Source organism: Leptidea sinapis, chromosome 27, assembly GCF_905404315.1.
Source record: "Leptidea sinapis chromosome 27, ilLepSina1.1, whole genome shotgun sequence".
NCBI lineage: Eukaryota > Metazoa > Arthropoda > Insecta > Lepidoptera > Pieridae > Leptidea > Leptidea sinapis.
In genome coordinates this window covers 1,630,010-1,644,305 of record NC_066291.1, presented here as the reverse complement: position 1 = coordinate 1,644,305, position 14,296 = coordinate 1,630,010, and the positions used below count along the sequence as shown (strand labels likewise).

General features: G+C 32.7%; 1 protein-coding gene and 1 non-coding gene across 5 annotated transcripts in view; one reads left to right on the top strand and one right to left on the bottom strand.

The window, feature by feature from the left end:
- The window catches only part of LOC126972789 (POU domain, class 6, transcription factor 1), a 190,874-nt gene that overhangs the window by 164,146 nt on the left and 12,432 nt on the right, over positions 1 to 14,296 (bottom strand). The window lies entirely within an intron of this gene.
- Positions 11,106 to 11,179, top strand: Trnac-gca (transfer RNA cysteine (anticodon GCA)). Its single transcript has one exon. It is a non-coding gene; the product is annotated as a tRNA-Cys (tRNA).

Sequence of the window (14,296 nt, the reverse complement as noted above, 5' to 3'; positions counted from 1 at the left end):
AGAGCTATGGGACGTACGTTAGATTCTACAGTATAGTTGTAATAATATACAATGTAGAATAAGACTCTACATCAAACAAAACGTTATCTCATAAGTATTCTGATAACTATCCTCTACAATACTACTTGAGAATATAATTATTGACTTAGATTATATAATTAGTACTTAGCTACATAAATAAATATACAATTTCTTATAACAATAGTACCACGCTTAGTGATCGGTCATAGAATATTAAAATTTTTAACTTCCTTGAGTTTTGATAAAAGATACCTCACACCTGTATACAATATATTGAACCGTTGTTGTCTTTAACCACGGACCCCCGGTTCGATCCTCGGCCACGACTTACCAATATGTTCTTTATTTTTGAATTTATATGTCCGTTTCCTAAAGCTGTTGTGATTCCTCTGGTGTTATAAGTGAGTATGAGAGGTGATCACTTACCATCAAGTGATGACCCGTAATGCTCACTTGTCCTCCTCTTCCATAAAAAAATCACTACTAACTCTTTGTTTTTAATTTGACATTTCCAGTGAGAACATAAGTAAATGTAGATAATAATTGTTTAATTTAAATTTAAAATACAGCCCAACTGCAGTGCCATTTAATCATTTTTAACTTCATGCCTTTATTATTCACATAAAGTAATTTTACAAATTATTTTATGTGATAATTATTGCATTCATGAAATTTAAATGAAGATTTCAATCAATAAAGCCAAAGGGAAAACCATCTTTGTCATTTTAAGGGACTTGTTAATTTTTTGTTTATCTTAAAATTTAATTATAATAATTGCAATTATTATCTAGTGCTTGATAACCTCGTAATAAGTCAAATAATACATAAATAAATAGGTATGCTACTTCAATCGTTAGTAATGGCATGTCATCTCGCGCGGACAAGCCATCCCTCTAGGGACCATAAGAAAGAAAAATAAAATGTGTGTGTGTACTTATGTATGCACGAAACAAGTTATACTTCTTTGGTCTAATAAAACAATAATCCTTAAAATTATTTATTCCTCGTGCTATTCTATGTTTGTAGAAAGAACGATTTTGTAAGAATCTTGCAACGATGGCTTTGACAATTAATTATTAAATAACGAATACGACTGTACGGGCTTGAATTTTTTGCATATCCTAATAATGTTACTTTTGTGTTATAGTGATGCGCGTGCATCTTAAAATTTCACCCTCATCAATTTTTTCAACCCACCGAACAGATCAGGAAGATCATGTAAGACTGCATAACCTCGCCGACTTGCTGGTCGTCCTGTGTATTCTTACGGGGCTTGATCACTGGGGATGAGCGAGTGCTCCATACGAAGCCACTAAGAAAAAAGAGAAGCAAAAATCGTCATAAAGGGAACGCAGGAATCCCACCCCGACGACATGAACATATTAATGTCCAGTGACTGTAACCTGATGCAGGAACCTAGTACGTAGTAGCCTCGATCATCGTCCCCCTGTGCCCACGTGTTACTACGTGTGTGTCCAACAGTGAGATTATAAAAAGAAAAAGAATCCATATACATATACAAATGCTTTCTATTAATAATTTCAAGTTGAATTAACCTTCAACGGTCAGTCAACAAGCATGACAAAAGTGCTGAAAAGTGCTGCCTTTGATAAAAAGGCTTAATTTAGTTGTATATCTTGTAAGAATAAGTTAGTTTAAACTTTAAATAATATACTTTTAAAATGATTAAGACGAGTGTAATTTTAATGTGTTCAGGTTTTTGCGTAAAATTATTTTGTTTAATTAACACTTGCGTTAATCAATGAAAATAATAATTTAATTTAAAATAGTGATTGAATATTAATTAATCAGCATTAATTATTTCACGAGCACAATATTGAAGTGTGAATTAGAGGATTAGACTCTTATTAGAATGGGCAGTTTTTTTTTCTGATATTGTTAAAACTAGGCTCTATTTTAATCAGTTCCTATAACCTCTTCTTAAATAATTTTTGTTTAAAAATAATAGTTTGAGACACAGTCGATCTATCGAAATTGTTGAAATACTTTTTTCAGTGGCTATAATATTATCATTGGCATGACATGAATGATCTATAACCATAATTACCATACTAAATTAAAAATAAACTTGTTGATAATAAATAATACGCGGATTACTCGGCTCATAAATACATCTATAACTATTTACCACTGATACAAATTTATAAATTCATATTGGATTCAAATAATGACAGAGTGAAACTCAGTTTAAAAGACTTGTCCGTAAATGGTCTCTTTAATATTTTATTTTTTAAACTTCATCATTGAGATTTTTTTTAGATTACAGCCTTTCAATTTAGTCTTATTTAATGAGTAAGTATTTATATAATAAAAAATATCGGCGAATGTTATTTTTACAATAAAACAAAAACTCATCGAATCAATACTAAAATAAACTTAAAAATGATATTTTTAGATATTAGTCATAGTGTTAATATTTTTTTTCTGTAAACGCAGGTGTTTAAGATAATTGAAGTACCTATTTTCGATTAGTTAATTTAATGTTTCATAGGGCATTGTAGTTTGGTTTTGTTTAGTGACCGCAAAATTAAAAAAAACACACTGATAAATAGAAAAACGGGACAAGTCCTTTTAAAAATTAGCATGTTTAAAAAGCAACTAAAACTCTACATTGCCTCTTTCAAATTAATGATAAAACTTTTACGACATAATAAGGAGGCTTATTTCTGGCAATTACACGATTCCATAAAACTCGAAAGGACATCGCGTTATTTCAATTCAAATTATCTCCAACGCCCTGTTATTTTTTGACTTTTAATGCGCGCCAGCTATAAAAAGATAATCACGGGAAATAATTGAAACGAAATAATAAAGGGTGGAAGAAGTGGGTTGTTGGGGGGAGGCGATTAATGACAGGGTGGGGGGTATAGTCGCATTACGATCTAAATAATCAAGATAATTACACTTTTTAGCTGGGCTGCCCTTTTACTGACAGAGCTGTGTCTATGTTATATCGATCTTGAGTTAAGGCGAGTATTACACATTTAAATAAAATCTTTTAACCAGATGTTATTATGTTTTTATTTCAGTTATTATAGCTAAATGTATTTTTACATTTCATGTTTAGGAAATTTTTTTAGTTAATTTCTGAAACTTGGTGAAACTGTCTCTCAAAAAATCTCAGGTAAAATAAATTGATAAAATATTTTAATAAATAATTTAAAAGTTCCTACTTATTTATTAGTACAGAAATACTTATTTTTTATTGAAGAATATCAAGTACGAGAGAACTTGCAACAATAGAAGGGTGCGTGAATAGGCCAAATGAAGGCCTGAACTAGAGGCCAGTAACCTCTGCCAATACTTTGGGAGATAGCCGTAGTCATATAACGAAACCAACCAGAATATAGATATCAATAAGAAACTGTAATGAATTCGTCCGCGCGTAGGCAGTACGTATAATGTAAAACAGTCTACTTTTGATTGGTGATTGTGAGTGCATGTCTGGCTCTGACGTCAGTAAGATGGCGCTCTGTCCCTATCTCAACGCGCTAGGATTATATTCCAAACATCGAAACTAAAATAACATGCGTAATGTAGTTTGCGATTCGTTTGTGTTGTTGTTAATTTAGAAGGCGGTAGCAGGTTTGTCTGTATAAACTTAAATTCAGTTAAGTGACAGAACCAGTATCTAAAAATATAATATACTAAAACCTACCTAATTAACAACTATGTTTATATGTACACGAGAATCGTTTCGATAGTTTTAAATTTTATCACGTTCCGATAAGAAAATGCTAGGTAATAATAGGTAATGATAACTTTGAGGTAGGTCAATGACTTCTAAACATAAACAAAATAGAAGAAAATGAATGTATTATGTAGATTAAATGTAGATAAACGTATTCGATCTGCGAGGCGAGTGCTTCAAGAATCGGTATATAATTAACGATAATGAGACGCCATTCAGACGTCCGTCTGTATCCCAGCACAGTAATTGCGAAATATTTGGATGCGGTAATGCAAATTAATAACTTCCTCGCTGGAATACAATATAATAATTCAGGAACACAGGTACTTTAATGAGCTCCTTTATCAAATGGATTTATTTTGTTGTTAACAATAATAAAATAAATAATTAGAAGAGTCAATACTCTTGTTATAAAAAAATGGCAGTTGTATAGACTGCCGATAGAATTGAAAACTTTGAACTTTTAGAATTTAAATTTGAAATAGCTTAATGTTTAAAAACAATTAAATTATTCACTTCATTTGTTTTTAAGACCTACTTTCAATAATAAATGAATCAAACAAAAAACACTATTTTGACAATGCACAGTACATACACATTGAACTTATCACTAAATCCATTCAATATCTACCAAAAAGTGACCAACGCGATAAAAGAAGTTTTCACTTTAAAAAAATATGGTTTTATTAGTATCTATCTGTTTGCCACGCATCTATGATATATTAAATTAACAGGTTTCAAATAGTCAGGAAAGACTACTTATACTTAACACATATCGGTACTGGAAAGTAGTGGTAGGACTTATTCTTAAAACAAATTATTTAACAACTTATAGTGCAATATCGACTAGTCAGAATTAAGACAACTTTAGAGTTTTAATGTTATTCGCAAAGTGTATCTCCAGTTATATTACTAAGTAAAGTCATTACCCGAACAAAACATCTCTCCATCCACGCAAGAACAAAACAATGCCTTTTTTACCTCATCCATATTTAGCAGCTCGTATACATCTTCACTAAGACAGAGGTCTTTAAATGAAAGGGTTTAATTCGGTTTAATTTTATATCAAGTCTGTCTCCGTTTTGCATTTCTTTGAAATATTCATTTTATTTAAGATTCTTTTGATGAATTCTATATATAATTTATGATGACTATACTATTCAACTTAACGATCTAATTAAATGAAATTATAGAAACAGATATATAGTCCTAGCATGTACCATAAAGAAGGTGCTTCTTTCATTGAGATGCCATTCATAAGTTCTTGGTCATATATATATTTTTCAATATAATTAGAAAAAAATCTAATGAATTTGCAAATCAATTTTTTAACTTTAATATCAACGTTGCCTTGTCATATTTTTAAATGCACACTTAGTACGATTTCGTATAATGCATGAAAATTGTATAAAATCTAAAATTCTGCGAGTACTTCAAGATTGAAAGCAGTAGTAAGCGAGTTAGTTGTAACCTTAGCCTTATGCAGCTCCATTTTGGGTGCATCTGCCAACCTTCAATTCTACAGCATACTCCCATCTCAAAAGACGTCAGCTCATTTATTAGTGTCTAGTATTGCTGATGTACATGGGCAGCTGTTTTTATTTTGTACATGTGATACTGAATAAGGGCGGCCCCCACTAATAAAGAAAATTGTTCTCCTTTTTTTAGAAATACAGTTATTTAGGGGCAGTGGGCAGGGCACATAATTCGATGGACAATTGGGCGGTGGAGCAGAAAAGTCCTCGAATGGTGACCACGTACCGGAAAACGCAGTGTTGGTAGGCCCCCACAAGATGTACCGACGATCTGGTCAAGATCGACGGAATACGTTGGAGGAGGGCAGCGCAGGACCGATCGTCATGGAGATCTTCAGGGGAAGGCCTTTGTCCAGTAGTGGGCGTCGGCCAGCTGGTGATGATGATGACAGTTAGGGAACAAAGTCAAATGACATAAGTGGTTTTGTTTTTCTATGTAAGAGAAGAACTAACAAACATATATACGGCTCACCTAATAGTATTTCATCAACCCCGCCACTACTCTCTCTTGTATAACTGGAGGAATCACATAAAGCTATGAATAATGGTGCATATGAATCTGAAAACAAATTGGTAAGTTGCGGGAAAAGATTAAACCAAGCGCTCTGTGGTGAGAGTATACAAAGAGCGCCTCTAAATTTTTTTAAGTTTTAATCTACTATTTTTATAATGTTAAGTGATCACTACCATCCACACTCTTATGCAACACCAGAAGAATCACAGGAGCGTTGCCAGCCTTCAAGGGAGGTGTACTCGCTTTTTTTAAGTAACCCATGTCGTATCATCCCGGGTATACCGTGCAAGGAAGCTCATTCTAAAGTTTGGTTGCACATGGTTCAATTATATACTTTATTAATAATTCAGTTTATTATGTTTGACTATTTTGTATACTCTATCAATTGCTTTGCTATTTATCTATGACATGATCAAAAACAATCCTAGGAAATATATAGGCATCTTGATCGTTTCATCAAAATTCTTTTAATGTTTCGTTGAAATTAACATTTTTTGTCCAAACATTAATTGCAGTTCATCTTAGATTTTTCATCAACATTTAAAAAATAAGTCACCGAAAGCCACTATAGTTGTAATTAAAATATTTTATCATTAAATTTAACAGCACTTAACCCTTCTTATACAGAAATATTCAGAAACAAAATAACCCGAACGTAATCTAAACGAATAGCAAGTTATAATTAAAATAATTTACTTAATGGCCTCAGTCATTAGCGATTTTATTTCCAAATCGTCTGTTTTTTTCTACGAAATTACCACTGCTTTTATGAGTGGCGCAGCATTTTTACATTTGATTTTTATCTGTCGCAATCATTATTACTTAGCTAATAATACTTTGTTGGAAAGGGACACTATGAGCTTATTTTTTACTATGGGGCTTATTTTTAATGAGTGAAATGGGAAATTTAATGTGTAGGTCACTTGTTGGTGAGTAATTACTGTCGCCAATACTCTCGTACAAAGCACGAGTAACAACCAAGTTGCCAGTTCTAGAGTTTCGGCGGAAACTATTAGTTTCAAGCGGAAGTTAATAGTAATTCATAATAGGCTTTTTAAGTGTTTCATCTAAAAGTTTGTTGTTTGTTGTTTGTTGTTTTAGTTGTAGTTTTTTTTTCACTTTACTTACTTTGTTAATATATATATCGATAAACAAGAAACATAATCGATATATTACTATAGATATTATTATATTCTCACGGCTCACATATTATATAGTAATAAGAATATATTTTCTCTATAAGTAGAGATTATTGTAATATTATTAGAGAGAGAGTATTGTAATATTCTTCTGAGAAAGAGAGTTCTTAAATCGTAATAGTAGAGAGTTAGAAGTAATAATCATAATATAATATATTGTACTTGAATTAAAATAAAAATCATTTCGCGGATAGTATAGGACCAAGGTTATAACAAATTCTGTATAATCGCGAAAATCTTAGATCGTTAAACGTCGAGATATATTATGACAGCTGTGAAAATGTCGAAAAAAAATGAGCTTAGAACTAACCTATATTTTCAGCAATGCACGCACACTAACACAAAGTGTCATACAAATTGCGAGTGTAAGACTTAGATTGTCACGCACACTAAACTAATATTTCTGGCCTGTTTTTATCGGTTGTCATATTTGCACTGAGTAATTAATATAATATAATATAATATATATAATATATAATATTGACACACTTTTTACACAAATTATCTTGCCCCAAGTTAAGCATATAACCTGTGTTATGGGTTACAAGACAATGATATATTTAATACAATATACTTACTTAAACATACATAAATTCATATAAACATTCATAAATACATTTAAACATCCATGACTCGGAAACAAACATCCATATTCATCATATAAATGCTTGCACCTACCGGGATTCGAACCCGGGACCTCTAGCTTTGTAGGTAGGATCGCTAACCACTCGGCTATACAGGTCGTCAAAATTAATACTTTTCCGATAGTCTTAACTATCGTCAAAAATTTTTGTATGACTGTTAGTCGACCCTTCCACACAGGTTAATCGTACAACAGAGAATTAATGAGAAAGTAATGTTATTATACCTAAAACAAATTTCCATGAATCATCTAGCCAGCAGTCATATATACTATTCATATTCTAATGAATAAATAATTGTACTGCAATGTTATACAATTTTTAATTTTAATAATGTCTGATGACGTCACACGACCCTAATGTGCTATTAATAACATAATTAGACCTGTTATCATGTCATAAACACCTTAATTACATATTAATTAAGGGCATATCATCGTCGAAAATCGCATGATGCCTACCATTTTAATATTATCTGTTTACATATTGGATAGCTTGTGTTGGAATGATTTCTAGTTTTGAAAAGAATCAAATGGGTTTTTTTAATCAAGTTTTTATTATTATAGTGGCGCATTATGACAATTTTAATTTAAAAAATACATAATTTCAAATTCTATATCAAGTAGCTTAAAATACACATTAAGTGTAAGGGGCAATGTAGGGGGTAATTTACAAGAATTCTGTTAAAAAAAGGTGTTCAAAATAATATCTAGAACCGGGAACCTGAGGATGCGTTTGAATACTCCTGATAAGTGTATCATTTACGGACGCTATCCCGAAACATCGATAGAATAGCGCATAAATGTAACCATTTCTTAACAGTTTCTATAAACTGGTTACTTTTATGATTACTTTTTGTAAAAATAAAATAAAGCCAATAATTATAATATGTTCACAGAATATGAGAAGAAAATTTACATTTCTTATCTTTAATAGACATTGTGAAAAAATATCACCTAAGTACCCCTAACTCTTTCAGTTGCATCCATGATAATCGTTGAACCTAGGTAAAAATTGTATGAAAAATTATTAACTGCTTACCAATACTATTTAACATGGACATAGTTTTGTTTCTAAAAAAAATATATTTAGTTTGTAACAAACGTAAAGTGCTTCTAATTCTAAATTAAAACAATGGCGATCTTGTGCGAGAGAGGTAACCTAGCTCCGTTTGATTCCTCAAGGCCGTTGGCTCGGTCCCCAGCCTTAAGCACTTATGCAGATAAATATTAAGATGAAAAACAGTTGTGATACCAAATGTCTATTACAAACCAATTCTATATCTATGCGAGTACTACATATTGTTGCGTAGCAACCCTTTGAAGTATATGACGAGAGTTGTCAAACTTCAAGACATTGTTAATTTCAACAGCTCCGTCAGCAATACTCGTAGCTCAGCGGAAAAGTGTTTGCTTTAGACGCTGTAGGCCCGGGTTCGACCAGTGTATGGTTTTTTTTGGGTTTTGTAAAGTTAAAGGAAATTTCTAGTAAGTTCAGGATCAAATCGAACAGAAAAAAGGGATGGAAAATGTGTAAGCAGGATAAAAATAGTTAAAAGAATTTTCTAGTACAATTTAAATTTAAAGATGGAATGGGAGAATCATTTTGAAAATAGAACGGATCCGGGGGTATATAAGCCGTCCTAAGCGTGGCCTACGGCAGTTCTAGTTCTGACTCGAAAGTGTAAAGGAGAAGAAGAAAAGAAGAAGTAGTGAAAAGTGGAAGTGTTCCAAGAGGAAGAAGATAGAAGAGACTTAGTGTTCGGTGCGGTGTGACGCGTTGAAGGTACCGCCGCCCACAAGAGGAACAGCGGCAGACCGGCGAAGGGCAAGTTCAGAAAAAGTGAACGCAAATAAAGACTCGTTCCTATAAGCGGAGTATTATTTCCAATCCTTGACCCACTCCCGTGTCAATATGTAGGTTTTAGCTGACTTTGGACTACATAAATATCACGAACGAATTCGTCAAGATATCTTATTATTTGTAAGTTGTATGATTTACATAATATATGTTTGTCCTGGATGCCATACACGTAGAACAGGTCAAGATTTTAGTGATTTTTTGATTTGTTATTATCGACCGTTACCTAATGATGTGTTTTAATAATTTATTTAATGAATGCTGGAAAATAACGCGCAATACTCGACCTTGTGGTACCTTAATTAGTATTGATAAAGATATAATTTGCTTTATTACATTTTAATGCCGGTCGTAAAATACATAATTTTACTCAAGTGCTTAATTACAAAATTATTATCATTAAGTCTCAAAGTACTAAAGTGTATGAATATCCTGTTCTGAATAACTTCGATAACAGATTATAACAATATTAAATTATGATTAGGTTAGGTATAAAGGAATTATAGCAACTGGCTGTATGTACTAATGGGCAGTGGCGTACTTGATGGAAAATTAAAACAAAAAAAAAACCAGCCGTCATCGACATCGGCAATACCAGATGCTTAGATAATTAATACGTCTACATAGAGCCTCTTGCTGCTAGACAACCGAAGAAAACAGGCGAGGTTTATTACTTTAGTGTGCGTGAAAAGCTACGTCTTACACTGTTGATTTGTATGTCACTCTGTGTTAGTGCGTGTGGTGTTCAAAATAGAGTTATAGTTCACAGTCAACCTCATTTTTTTTTAATTATGTAACTTATGAAAAATTCCACAAAGGTAGGAATATTTTGACTGCAATATATCCCATTGGAGATCAGTCGGCAAATCACAACTATCACATTTCATCTCTCATCGACTAACAAGATAACTGCCTCAAACTGGTTTTCTTACAGCATGTGTGTCTTCAAACTGTGTAACTAAGATAAAAATACTTTTATTAAAGTAAAAAGTAAAGTTGCCAAAAACAATTAGGAGTTCGGCAATGATACGAGTATCATAATATGGGTAATATTGTAAGACTCTAAAAAAGTGTTCCGCACCGCAAATTGACAGTATATACTAAATTATTTTACAAAAAGGATATCTTCATTAAAACTATGAATGTAAAGTACCAATAGTGATTGTCAATGTTCAACTTTGAGGTAACAAGCACTTACTGTCAAAATGTGTATCAATTGTGACGCTTTCGTGTCACGTGATGTGCGCGCTATAAAGATATCTATTATCAGTTACTATATCTAAACAATTTGTGATATTAAAGGGATCTCTCACTTCTCGGATTAATTATTATATAAATTAAAGTCACCAAAATTTACAATCCTTGCGTACTGGAATGGTTGGCTCAGTAGGTAAGAGCGCTCGGACGGAACCCGGGGGTCACGGGTACAAGTCCCGTATCGTTCATAATTTTTTTTCAAATAAAGTTCATTTTGATTTGATTGATTTGCGACATCTCAAGTCAATTTCCTAATATGCAACTATTGGGGTTAGCAGGCTATCAACTGTAAAGTAGATTCTGTAGATGGGGCCACAACCTGAGAGTTGAATAAGATATATCAAAATTTACGATCCATGCGCACTCGAACGGTTGGCTCAGTAGGTAAGAGCGCTCGGACGCAACCCGAGAGGTTGCGGGTTCGAGTCCCGCATTGTTCAAATATTTCGATTACAAATTGTATTTGTATAGTTCCTATATCAATAATGGATTATCAGTTACTTATTATTCGACGCGTATAAGTGTAACTCTAATTCCAACCACCAAATAAATTTTAGTGAAATTAGCACTTTATTACTCATAACATAATAATCCTTTGTAACTTTAACTCTATAGATTTAACCAAAGTACAAAATCCAAGTTAAAATCAAAATGTAAAAAGCTACATACACTCAGTGTCTACTTTGACATAAATTTTTATTTTTCCGACCAAATACAAAATGGCCTCAGCAAAAATACATTCTATTACAGATGCATTAAGCTTAAACTTGCTCAAACTACACAAATTCTACGCCATAGCAAAGTATTAACAGCCTATTATCATAATACACTTAAAAAGCAGTACCAGTGTACAGTCCACACAATAATTATAAAGTCGTGCTATAAATTATTAGTTATAATAACAGCTTGCCATCTGTAAATTTTATCTTAAGTACGATCGTGTGTATCGTCTTTATGACGCGCAAACGAGGCCCTTAAAACTATTAATTTTGACGTAAGTCTGTTTGTTTGCTCGTGTAAATTAGTCTGGGCCGTAAATATAATGGCTATCCGAATTTGGAGAAAGTAATAACGATTAATCTGAATTGAGATGTATTGATAATTTTGCTGTTTTAAATAGATCAACTAATCCTGGCTAACGTGTTTTTATTGAGCTTTTTGATGGCTATATAACTGCTTTATAAATAACGCGTCGGAGAGATTAGTTTAAAAAAAGTGTGTGCTAACGGACGTAAGCATTATATTTATCATTATTCTTCTTTGGCGTAATAAAAAAAAAATACTTAAAAAATATTGCTGCTATTTGACGTTTGTTGATAAACAATATTGTAATAAAGAAGGTATTAAATACAACCAATGAAAATATTATTATACCGCATAATTTAGTTTAATAACGTTTAATTTAATATCATTGAATTATTTTTATATTATTAGAGATATTTTTTTTTTAATTTAAAAACTTAATTAAAATTGAAATTTATTTAATTCTCGTCCATTGGTTGTGGTTCAGTAGACATATGAGTTACAAGAGGCTTGGTAGCTGAACTATGATACAAATGGTCTAGTTGACCAGCTAACGTCAGGGTGTCGAATATGCGGGATGGTGTGCATCCGCATAGCCACGCTAAGCCGTATAACTCCAAATATTCAGAGCTAAAACTATTCTTACAATATATTAATACCCCCAATAGATTTTACAAGGCATACGGGTACCTCTTGCAAAACTAGAGAAGTTTTTATTGAAGGTGCTAAAGTCACTGGTCACCTCATGGTAAGTATAACGCCTTGCTCTAAATAATTCCGTACTACTTAAGATTCTTGATTGGATTCCAATATTATGTTTATTTTTATGAAAATAAGGGAAGAGACGAGCAGGACGTTCAACTGATGGTAGTTGATACACCCTGCCCATTACAAATTTACAATGTAGTGCCGCTCACGATTTTTTAAAAACCCAAAAATTCTGATTGGCACTACTAATGCGCTCTTCACCTTGAGATATAAGATGTCAAGTCACATTTGTCCAGTAATTTCACTAGTTACGGTGCCCTTCAGATCAAAACACTGCAATGCTTACACATTACTGCTTCACGGCAGAAATAGGCGCTGTTTTAGTACCCATAATCTAGCCGGCATCCTGCGCAAAGGAGCCTCCCACTGGTAAAACTGGTTTAAATAATAAGAAGGAATAACCAAAATTCTCGCGACACAATCCATCTTTGCATTGCTAAAGTAGATGTTGATTTGTATAACTGTATCTTTCATACATTTAGAAATTTAGTTTTAATAATCTAAATTGTAACCTAAATTTAATCTACTTCAGTGTTTCTTACTTTAGCCTATATTCCTATGTCGTTTACTGTAATTTACTGTAATAAGTTCATAACTTATATTGCACGCTGCGTTTGCCTATTATTGGGGTAGGAATTATTTATTTATTTATTAGGCGAACCATAATAAATAAATAAATAATTCCTAACGAAAGCCGCCATGTTTTACTCTATCTGATCTTCCCTTCTATCTATCCCTTCTTTTAGAAGCTAGTGGTTTCCACTCTTATATGTAACTACTAGCTTCTTGGGAGTTGCCTGTTATCGCAGTACGGACATTAAACTTGCTCTGTCTGTGAAAATACTCGACTATAATTTCACAAATTAATTTCTAATCGTGCAATCGTCACACAACGGCCCTTATTTGTTATGGTTCGCTGCCCCATAGGAATTTAATTAATAACAATTTCGATTCGACCTTACCTGATTGTTAGGATAGAATAGATGATTCTCTTTCTTTAAGGGAATATTCACTTTTGATTGAGTTATAATTCATAAAATTTTGTTTTCAAATTTTATTTTTGCAATAACTTCAATCCCAGAAGTGTGGGTTATCACTTTGAAACATAACAAATTGTTAATAGTATTTATTTAATAAAATTATTTATATATTTGGTACACTCAATATTAAGCGGTCACTCTAAATTGTCCAACAATATTTTTCTTTTTCATTTCATTGTTGTGACCGACCTTTGAAAAAAAAATGATTATTTTACATTGACGACATATTGAGGAATCACCACATTTTCGTATAGAGTTAATTGAATATTTAGAGTATACAAAAGACAGGTTACTTCATATTATGTATACATATCTATTTGATTTTACTCACGAATTGGTATAGAGTTTTAAGACAAGCCAAAGAAACGGTTGTGTTTTTCTCCCCAAACATCAGAAATATAAGAGTTTTTTTATGGAAAAGGAGGATTAACAAGCGTACGTGGTGTTAAGTGATCACCGCCGCCCCCATTCTCTTTCAACACCAGAGGAATCACAGGAGCGTTGCCGGCGTTTAAGGAAGGTGTGCGCGCTTATTTTGAAGGTACCCGAAGGTATGGCGTATCGTCCCGGAAACACCGCACAAGGAAGCTCATTCCACAGTTTTGTAGAACGTGGAAGAAAGCTCCTTAAATACCGCACTGTGGAGGACCGCCACACATCCAGATGCTGGGGATGATATCCTATAATTTGTGGCGTGTCATGCGAAGGTGGAATTTGGCAGCAGGA